This window comes from Mandrillus leucophaeus, unplaced genomic scaffold, assembly GCF_000951045.1.
Source record: "Mandrillus leucophaeus isolate KB7577 unplaced genomic scaffold, Mleu.le_1.0 Scaffold1, whole genome shotgun sequence".
NCBI classification, from domain to species: domain Eukaryota; kingdom Metazoa; phylum Chordata; class Mammalia; order Primates; family Cercopithecidae; genus Mandrillus; species Mandrillus leucophaeus.
In genome coordinates this window covers 868,794-879,984 of record NW_012098097.1, presented here as the reverse complement: position 1 = coordinate 879,984, position 11,191 = coordinate 868,794, and the positions used below count along the sequence as shown (strand labels likewise).

The 11,191-nt window shown below is 44.1% G+C and overlaps 1 protein-coding gene and 1 pseudogene across 2 annotated transcripts in view; both read left to right on the top strand.

The window, feature by feature from the left end:
• Positions 1–11,191, top strand: part of FAM20A (family with sequence similarity 20, member A) — a 65,106-nt gene that overhangs the window by 27,901 nt on the left and 26,014 nt on the right. The gene's annotated exons all lie outside the window — the stretch shown is intronic.
• LOC105554222 lies at positions 9,834–11,130 on the top strand (annotated as a pseudogene).

Genomic DNA, 11,191 nt, shown 5'->3' with positions numbered 1-11,191 from the left:
AAGGAAGGAAGGAAGGAAGGAAGGAAGGAAGGAAGGAAGGAAGGAAGGAAGGAAGGAGGAAGGGAAAGGAGAGAGAAGTGTTATTTCTTATAAATTGCCCAGTTTCAGTTTCAGGTATTTTGTTACAAGCAACAAAAAATTGACTAAGAAACATAAACTTTAACTCATTTAATCTCACTAAAATTCTATAAGGTGGGTACATTTATTATCCTGACTTTTCACATGAGGTGAGGCACAGAGAGGTTAGATAATTTGCCCTAGGTCACACAGCTGTGAGTGGCAGAGCCAGGACTCGGGATGAGGGATCTGTGTCTCCCACCCTTTCCCCTTTCTAGATTCACAAACCCATCACTAATGGTGACTCTGATTTACAGATACAGCAGCATGGCCACCTATCACCTGCTCCTTAAAAATCAAGCTCTGATTCATGAGCTAGCTGAAGCAGATATTCTTTCAGGGCTGGAAGGACAGCCTCCAAAGGGTGGGTGCAGTTCTCTTTGGGGAGGGGAAATGCGAAGCAATTGGGAGCTCACTCCGGGGTCTAGCAGATCACTGCAGCTCCAGCCCGCTCACATTGCCTGGGAGGTTTGGTTGGACTTCCCTTGGCCTCAAGGACACAGAGATAAATGGGCGAGGAGGCAGATGAACAGAAAGGGAAGCAATGAGAAATATGTTTTTGAGCCCATGAGATGGAGCAGTGGGAAGAAGTCAGTCAACAATTCTTAAAACAAAAAAATAAATAAACAAATTTTAAAAAAAGAAAAAAGAAACAATTCTTCAGCCTGCTTATGACAACCCATAGAATTCTGATGATGAGTCAGCTCGTTCTGCTGAAGATGCATTTTCGGGAGAGTTGATCGTTCTGCATAATCCTATCATGAACACAGGCAGCCAGTACAAACGCAGTGCTGAGGTTTCAGAAATGAAGCCCATTCCAACAGTGAACACCAAAAAGCCATTTCCAAATCCCATGCCCTTGGCCCAATCACTCCTACTCAGTGTTACTGCTCTGATGTTCTCATACTCAGAAACTGGTTAGAAGAATCAAGAAAGTTCATTGGATAAGGACCCAGACTTAATGTCTCTGAAAGTGCTCAACAAATACGTCTGGATTGTGAATTGCACAATTGCCTGTCAGAAGCAGATTTACCATGAAGCTGATGAAGCCTCAGCCCACTTCCCCTCACTTCCCCTGTGGATGCTGAGTACTGTAGAGTTGAGAAGGGAGCCAGGTTACAATCAAGAACTATTTCTACATACAGCTGGGCACTGTGGCTCACACCTGTAATCCCAGTACTTTGGGAGGCCAAGGCAAGTGAATGGCTTGAGCCCAGGAGTTCAAGACCAGCCTGAGGAACATGGAGAAACCCTGTCTCTACAAAAAGAAAAAAAAAAAAATACAAAAAATAGCCAGTTGTAGTAGAATGCACCTATAGTCCCAGCTGCATTATATATATTATATGTATATACACACACACATACACAAACACACACACACACACACACACATATATATTTCCACACAAGTTTGATAACTCAGAAAAAAAGCCTTCAAGGCACCAGTAGTTTGTTGATTCATTTTCATTCTAATAAACAGTTACTCTCATACCTGGTTTTGTATTCATAATTTTGTACTCTTTTTCTTAAAGATGGCCCTCCAGATCGTATTAACTTCAGGTCTCACAAAACCTGAATCCTTCATGTCACAGGAGAAATAGAACAGTATGAAGGAGGATTCTTCCAAACTCATCACAGCCATGGGGGAAAAAAAAAACAACCTTGAGAAAATGTTCTTTCTAGGACCCACGTCAAGGATAAGAACACTGAAAGAGACATATGGATCAAACAGATGCAAGATTTAATTTAAAAGCCAAGTGCTATAGAAGTTCACTATAATGCTTTTCTAATTGTCTGTGTGACAGAGTGCTCTCGAAAATGTTTTAAATGAGTGAGACCAACTTTAAGAACTCCATGGATAGGATTCAAGTGCAATTCCTGTGTTCAAGGGGTTTTCTTCCCCAAGTTTTGATACTAGTCTTTTGGAGTATGATGGAGCTTTGGCAGCAGGAAACGTGTTCAAGCATCTAATAATCAGTTATTTATAGAATATTTACTGTGTGCATAGCACTTCTGAGTGCTCCTTCAAATACTGAGGAGGATGCAAATGAAATCCAGGGCAGATCCTTGCCCTCAGGAAACTTGGAGCTCAATTGAGAAGAAAATATGTGGCTCCAGCCCTTTCGCTGTTGTTCCATTTCTCTTCTGATGGTATAGCACAATGAGCAGTAATTCAGTTTCCAACAAAGAGATTTTTCCTGAGTGCCTGACAGCCCCATTCTCATTTTCCTCTCACTGTTTGGGATCCTAGGCCCCGATGACCAGGGCTTCATAAACCTCTGCAGGTCAACCATCCTAACCCAAGTGATGGGACTGGGGGGACCCCATCATACCTCTCCATCTGACACAGGAATGTTGCTCAGAAATGAACAGCTCTAGGAAATGTGCAGGGGTTCAAATAATTAGAAAATACTTAATGGATTATCACCAAATTCCTCCCCAGGAGACCTCAGTATGAGCTCTCAAAACAGAAAGAGTGCCATTTCTCATAAAAGCTTAGTAACCAGTGAATTTAGCAAATTATAAACTCTGTGGCATGCAATTTAAATAGCTATACTTGAGAAGACTTGGCATCACTGCTTTTGGAGCAGAATTTGTGGCCAGATGCCAAAGGGAGGCTAGTTATTTCAGCAGAAAGGACAGAAGTTATTTCTCGTTAGCATTTCAGTTCATCCTAACTCAGGAAAGCCCCAGGAAATTTAAGAGATGACAGAGTTGGAAAGAAGGAAGAATGGGAGGTAGGATTTCTGGAAATTTTAAGATTATAGCAAACATATCATATCCAGAGAGCATGCAGATCAACTTCTCTTATACTGGGCTTGAGTGAGCTTGTGGTTCCCATTAGCTGTCTTTCCAGAAAAATACAGAAGGTAGTTCTCCTAAAGCTATCATCCACTAGGTGTGAGATAAGGAGCACATTAATTCATCCAACGAATATTTATTGAGCATCTGTTGACCAGGTGTGGTGGCTCATGCCTGTAATCCCAGCATTTTGGGAGGCTGAGGCGGGCAGATTACTTGAGGTCAGGCGTTCAAGACCAGCCTGACAAACATGGTGAAACCCTGTCTCTACTGAAAATACAAAAATTAGCCAGGTGTGGTGGCAGACGCCTGTAATCCCAGCTACCTGGGAGACTGAGGCAGGAGAATCGCTTGAACCTGGGAGATGGGGGTGGCAGTGAGCTGAAATCACGCCACTACACTCCAGCCTGGGCGACAAAGCAAGACTCAGGCTCAATATGTATATATATATTTATTGAGCATCCGTTATGTACTCAGGATGCTAAGGATTGAAAGGTTAAGCAGAAACAGAAATAGACTCTACCTTTGTGGTATCTGGGGTGGATGAACACAAGCAAATGTGAAACTGTAAGGGCAGCATGGATAAAGGAGAGAGACACTGTGCAATGAAACACAGAAACAGAGACGTGGGACCTGTTTGGAGGCCAATGCAGACTTCCAAGGAATGAAGGCCTGAGCTGGTAGACAAATGAGAAGGATGTAAGGAGGCAAAGATGAGGAAAGTGTGCCCCACGCCAAGGAAATAGCTATTCCAAGCACCCATGGTGGATAGATCATTGCCTTTGTAGCTGGGGTAGAAGAACATGAACCTAGACCACTGAGTCCAATAGAACTTTTCACAATGATGAAAATGTTTTATCATCTGTGCTGTGCAAAAGGGTAGCCACTAGTTACATGTGGCTACTTAGCAATTAAAATGTGGTGGGTGTGGCTGGTGCAACTTTAATTTTTGTTAGTTTAAATGTAATTCGTCACATGTGGCTAGTAGCTGTTGCATATTGGCCAGTGCAGGCCTAAGGAAGCTTGTTTTTATTTAACATCAATAAAGAGACATTGAGTGCTTCTGAGCAGGAGGCTAAAGGATTAGATTTGCATTTTGAAAAAGCAATCATTCTGGTTACAGTTAGGAGTGCTGATGAAAGAGAGTCCCGATGGAACTTCCAGTTAGAAGACTATTGGAAAAGTCCAGGTGACAGGCTAGAGTGATGGTGGTAGAGATGAGGGGTGGACAGATCAAGAGCTATTAAAGGAGATAGCATCTACACAGTTTGGTGATGCAGGGGACATTTTGGGAAGGGAGAGAGAAATTTCAAGGATAACTCCTGGAATTCTGACTCAGCTGCAGGTAGCTTCTGTATGCTTTGTGGCTGGTGGCTAAGACACTGACCTCACCCTTAGAAAGATGTAGAAGTGCTTGGGAGTTTTATTCTGTTAGAAACTCCCCACCCCTGCTCCCACCCCTACCCAAAAGATTTCCATGTCAAATCCCTGGAACCTTTGAATGTTACCTTATATGGAAAAAGGGCCTTTGCACATATGATTCAGTTAAGAATCTTGAGATGAAGAGATAATCCTGGATTATCTGGGTAGGTCCTCAATGCTTGCACAAGAATCCTTATAGGAGAGGAAAGAATAAACAGAAGAGGAGGAAACAAGGTCACCACAGAGGCAGAGATTAGCATGACGCGGCCACAAGCCAAGGGATGTCTGGAACCACCATAAGCTAAGAGAAACAAGGAATGGATTCTCCCCTAGAGAGTGAAACTCCCCCAGAGTCTTCAGAAAGCATAAAGTCCTGAAAATACCTTGATTGTGGACTTCTGGCCTCCAGAAGTATAACACAGTAAGTTTCTTTTATTTTATTTTTTTATTTTTTTATTTATTTTTAGAGATGGAGTCTCACTCTGTCACCCAGGCTGGAGTGCGGTGGCGCAATCTCCGCTCACTGCAATCTCCACCTCCCGGGTTCACATCATTCTCCTGCCTCAGCCTTCTGAGCAGCTGGGACTACAGATGCCAGTCACCGCGCCCAGCTAATTTTTGTATTTTTAGTAGAGACAGGGTTTCACCATGTTAGCAAAGATGGTCTCGATCTCCTGACCTTGTTATCCGCCCACCTCGGCCGCCCAAAGTGCTGGGATTACAGGCATGAGCCACCGCGCCTGGCCACTTCTTTTATGTTAAATGATTGAGTTTGTGGTCATGTGTTATGGCAGCCTCAGTAAACTCAGACACTCCCTCTGTTCTCTCTTTCCCCAAGAACAGTCATACCCAATGACTGATTGACCAGAGTAAGAGTATGTATTAGTCCATTTTTACACTGCTAAAAAGAAATACCCAAGACTGAGTAATGTGTAAGAAAAGAAGTTTAACTGACTCACAGTTCCGCATGCCTGGGGAGCCTCAGGAAACTTACAATCATGGCGGGAGGTGAAGGAGAAGCAGGTACCTTCTTCACAAGGTGGCAGGAGGGAGTGAGCGCAAGAACAAGGCAGTGCCACACTAAAACCATCAGCTCTCTTGAGAACTCACTATCATGAGAACAGCATGGGGGAAGCACCCCCCCACCCCGTGATCCAGTCACCTTGACCTTGTCCCTTTGTTGACACGTGGGGATTGCAATTCGAGATGAGACTTGGGTGGGGACGCAGAGCCAAACCATATCAGAGTACAAAGGCTCAGCTCCTTTGCTTCAATGCAGGACAAACTTTCAGGTATAACAAGCCTAATAGCTCCCCAAAGGATCAGACCAAGACTAGGACTTCTTTGTCTGGCTTCTTCCTCCCCCATCCTCACTTTCTTACTAGTTTCTCCAGGGAGCGCCTTCATAATAAATCACCTGCTCCTAAACCCAAAGCCCATGGCCAGCTTCAGGGAGAACCTGACCTATGACAGGTGGCCTTCACTGGGCAGAACAGAAGCCACACCTGAGGCCCAGGCTTAGAGAGACAATCAAGAGTTTAGTTTTAAACATGTTGAATGTGGATGCTTTTAAGGCAGGGGTTGGCAAACTGTGGCCTGCAGACCAAATCTGGCCCATGACCACTTGATTTTGTAAAAACAAACAAAAAAAGCAGCATTAGAACATAACTTTGCCTGTTCATTTACAGATTGCCTAAGGCTCCTTCCGTGCAATAACAGCAAGGTTTGGACAGCTGAGACAGAGACCATATGGTCCACCAAGGCTAAAATATTTGCTATCTTGTCCTTTACAGATATGAGCAGCGGAATTTGTGAGTCTACAGCTGAAAGAGCTGGAAGAAAACGTTTATGAGTCCTTTGCACACAAGTGATCATTGAAGCTGGGGGGTGGATGCAATCATATCCAAAGCAAAGCTAGAGGGAGAAAGAAAAAGAGCCAGAACAGAAGCTTTCAGAATTGTAGTATTTAATGATGGACCAAGGTAGACTGAAAAGGAGACACAGACTAAGTGGCCAAAGATGCAGAAGTAAATCCAAGGAAGTTCCTTAAAATTTGAAACATCCGAAAAACATCTTTCATGTTGACCATTTATTATGTCTGAAGACAATGAAAGCTTTTATTTTCTTCTGGAAAGTCAGCATTTAAAACTACCCATCAAAAGAAATGTATTTTCTCCAGGGCAATCAAAATGATTTTGAATAAAATTATTATGGAGTTAGTTTGTTCCAATGCAACTAAAAACAGAGAGAGATATATTGTATACCTATGCAAACCCTTAGCTCTGAACTATCCAGTGATGTTCAAACTCATAGAGAAGTGTCTAATCCTGACTAACCCTTTTGCCATTTTCCCTCTTTGACCCTGCTGTACCATTGCCTCACTCCTGGGGAATTCCTTTATTTAGAAAGTTTTCTTTGTACACAACTTGGAGCGAAATACTCTGAAAAAGACCATATTTGTCTTGGATTATAAACCATCAAACCCCTAAAATATTTCATAACCCACTAATACCAAAAATATACTCAGGCCATAATAGCTGCATATGTCAGTATAGTGGAGAGCTTCCAACTTCTTTCCATAATAAACTTTAAGTACCTTCTGTGCACAAGGTGCTGTGCTAAGTCTTGGAAGGGGCACAAAGTTGAGTAAGACATTGCCTCTGCCTGCCCTCAGTTAGAAGAAACGAGAAATGTGCCCAAATCACTATTGCTCAAAATATGGTAAGAACAATAAAAGAAATTGGAGTTTTATGAAAATTTGGGGGAGTGAGAAAGAAAGCTCACATCTGGTTGGTTGTAGGACTGGAAAAGGTTCAAGGAGGAAGTTCCATGGGAGTTTGGCTGGGAGGAATTTCTGGAGATGAAAATGTAGAAGAAGGCATTCCAAGGTGATGGAACAGCATGAGGTGGGAGGAAAGTACAGGAACACTAAACATAGAACTTAGGTAGGAGGGCAACGGGTGGGGAGGAAGATTTAAAAAACTAAAACATTTGGGGAAATGCTAAAGTAGGAATTTGGATGAGAGTTCATGGACAGCGAGGACCTATTGAAGGATTACATAGGAAGGAAATAAGTGCTTGGAACTGGACCTGGACAGTGAATTTGGCAGTGAAGGAGGCCTGGAGTGGAGAAGGGAAGAAGACTGAGGTCGTGAATATCAGTAAAGAGACTATTCCAGGATCCAGATAAGAGGGTTAAGGCACAGGCAACAGAAAAAAAAAAGTGGGGGGAGAAATTAAGAGGTAATGGATGGCCAGGCATGGTGGCTTATGCCTGTAATCCCAGCACTTTGGGAGGTAGAGGCAGAGGCAGGCAGATCAGTTGAGGTCAGGAGTTCAAAACCAGCCTGGCCAACATGGTGAAACCCCATCTCTACTAAAAATAACAAAAGTTAGCAGTGCATGCTGGCATGCACCTGTAATTCTAGCTACTTGGGAGGCTAATGCAGGAGAATTGCTTGAACCCAGGAAGCGGAGGTTGCAGTGAACCAAGACCGGGCCAGTGCACTCCAGCCTGGGCTACAGAGCAAGATGCCATCTCAAAATTAAAAAAAAGAAAACAGGTAATGGAGGTTAAACTCCAGGATTTCGAAATGACTGGGAAAAGGCAGGAACCAAAGATGTTTGTGCTTTGTAGCTGGGAGAACTTAGAACTTAGCTCTATAGTTTTGGAGGGGAACAAGCAGGGGTCTCAACTTCCCCTTCTGCTACTGCCCCACTTCTCCACTATAACACCCATTGGAGAGGATTGCTGTGTCTATATTTGCATGGTCAGGTATCAAAATTAGTCCAAAGGGGTCTGACCTCAACCCACAAAGAACTGTTCAATAAAACAGCCATAAATCTATGCTCTAAAACTAAGTTGGAGGTGGGAGTCCAATCGTATTCCTTCTATTTCCTCAATACAAGGAAATTGACGCACTGGGGAAGATTTTCAGACCTGAAGCCATGTGGTTAGTGACTAGGAGCATGGGGAGCCGCCCAGTCTTCTGAGAACCTTCCAAATCCTCCCTGAGCCCTCTGAGTCACAGCCATCTCCCCTCCCTGCCTGGAGCACTAGCAGCACCCCAGTGACTCTGCCCTCAGGGTCCCAGAAGAAAACAGGGTACAGATTGGCAACCTCCTCATGCCTTCAGCTCCCACATCCCAGGAAGCAAATGTAACTCCAGGCTCCCACTTAAGCCACCTAAGCTCCATTTCCAGGCTTCCTGCCTTCCCCCATGCCTGCAGACACCCACCTCCTAAGGCCCAAGCCCAGACCTGCCTTGGTTTTCCCTCTAATGCCTTGATAACCTGCCTATTGCTTACTCTGCACACCAAGAGACCACAGAAAAGCTACAGCAGGATTCCAAGGTCCCTTGGATGATCTGCAGTCTCACACACATGCCAAGGCATGCAAATGGTGGTGGTGTCTAATGCAAGTATGACATAGATGCCATTCCCTTGCTTATGGAATGTTCCAGGGGATTTTGCGGTGGCTTGCAAAGCTGGTTGTTTCTGGTTACCCAGTAGAACAGTGTTTTTGAAAAAAATCATCATCCACCTGGTCTCTCATCTTTATAAGTGGTAAAAATCATAATTAAAAATAGCCACCATTCTTGGATGCCTACTCTGTGGTTGAATATTACTGCACTTAATTCTGATGGTATACAACGAGGTAGTATCAGCATTCCCCATTTCCCACAATGGGTAGACTGAAACTCAGAGGGCTTAAACTACTTTTTAAGCCTGTACCTTATCTTCAGTCTTCTCATTTGCAAATTCTGGATAAGAATATGTATTTCGTTGGGGGCTGCAGGATCACATGAGACATTGTGTTCATAGCAACGACACTAGCATTGATTTTTGATGCTCCACTGGTGAGGGGCAGAACCAGGTCCTTGTGACACAGACTCTGCATCCATTTCTGTTATTGCACTACTGATTAGTTCTTGTTCGACTCGCTGTGCATTCGGTGACCCTCTCACCTCATTACAGTAGGGGTCGAACTATGTCATTGTCATCATTGTCACCAACCAGTGACACCAAAACAGAGCCCTCTGTTTGGCCTTTGTGCTGTTTATCCTTTATTTGGGAGAGTCAAAGAAAGGTTAATGCTAGAGATGGAGACATTTGAGATGGTCCTTGAAGGACTTCTGTAGGTGAAGATTGATATTGAAATGGACTGAAATCTTGGAAGCATCCTAAGAAAAAGAGTTAGGGAGATTTAGAGAGGTTAAAAAAAACAACAATGGTAACTCTAAGTTAGTCTGGTGATGAAACAAAGGTACTGCGTGATAATGAAGGTTATTGAGAAAGATGCCTGTCATGTTGACTCACCTATAAGATCATCTTAGGAAAGTAGTTTTGTTTGTTTAAGAAAAAAAAAGTCAGAGGTAAGTGCTGGGCTCGGCGCTCTGCTCCTGGAACTCCCACAGGACTGCCTGGGGACAGGGACTGCTGTGGCGCTCGGTCCTCCACTACGGACCTCTCCTGAGTGGGTGCACCGAGTCATGGAGGGCGCAGAGCTGGCCGGGAAAGATCCTTTCCGCATGACTGACGCTGGTTCTCGGCTTCATCCTTCTGTATTCGGTCTTTGGAGTGTCTCTGGGCATCTCTGAGATCTACATGAAGATCCCGGTGAAAACTTTAGAGTGGGCCACAATACGAATTGAAAAAGGAACCCCAAAGGAATCAATTCTTAAAAACTCTGCTTCTGTTGGTGTTATCCAAAGAGATGAGTCACCCATGGGAAAAGGGCTCTCTGGTCTACCAGGAAGGGACTTTGAGCTGTCCAACGTGTTTTATTTCTCTAGGAAGGGATTGGAAGCCATTGTGGAAGATGAAGTGACCCAGAGGTTTTCCTCAGAGGAGCTAGTGTCATGGAATCTCCTCCCAAGAACCAGTGTAAATTTCCAGTACATCAGTCTGCGGCTCACTATGGTGTGAGTGCTGGGCGTCATAGTGCGCTATTGTGTCCTACTGCCTCTGAGGGTTACCTTGGCTCTCATTGGGATCAGTTTGCTGGTTATAGGAACTACACTGGTTGGGCAGCTGCCAGACAGCGGCTTCAAAAACTGACTGAGTGAACTGGTCCATCTAACTTGCTGCCGGATCTGTCCGCGATCCCTCTCTGGTACCACTGATTATCATAACAAGCAGTACAGATCCCAGAAGGGAGGCATTTGTGTTGCCAACCATACTTCCCCAATTGATGTTTTAATCTTGACAACAGATGGATGTTATGCTATGGTTGGCCAGGTTCTTGGTGGTTTGATGAGAATTATGCAGAGAGTTATGGTCAAGGCTTGTCCTCATGTCTGGTTTGAATGCTCAGAAATGAAGGATCGACACCTGGTTACTAAGAGACTAAAAGAACATATTGCTGATAAGAAGAAATGACCCATATTAATTTTTCCTGAAGGAACTTGCATCAGCAGTACTTCAGTCATGATGTTTAAAAAGGGGAGCTTTGAAATCGGAGGAACCATACATCCAGTTGCAATTAAGTATAACCCTCAGTTTGGTGATGCATTTTGGAACAGCAGTAAGTACAACATGGTGAGCTACCTGCTTTGAATGATGACCAGCTGGGCCATTGTCAGTGACGTGTGGTACATGCCCCCCATAACCAGAAAGGAAGGAGAAGATACAGTCCAGTTTGCTAACAGGGTTAAGTCTGCTATTGCTATACAAGGAGGCCTGACTGAACTTCCCTGGGATGGAGGACTAAAGAGAGCAAAGGTGAAGAACACCTTCAAGGAGGGGCAGCAGAAAAATTACAGCAAGATGATTGTGGTTAATGCTTGAATGAACCACAGGGACTCAAGGAGATGGGGCATTGTGATCTGAAATTGTGGGTCACAGATCA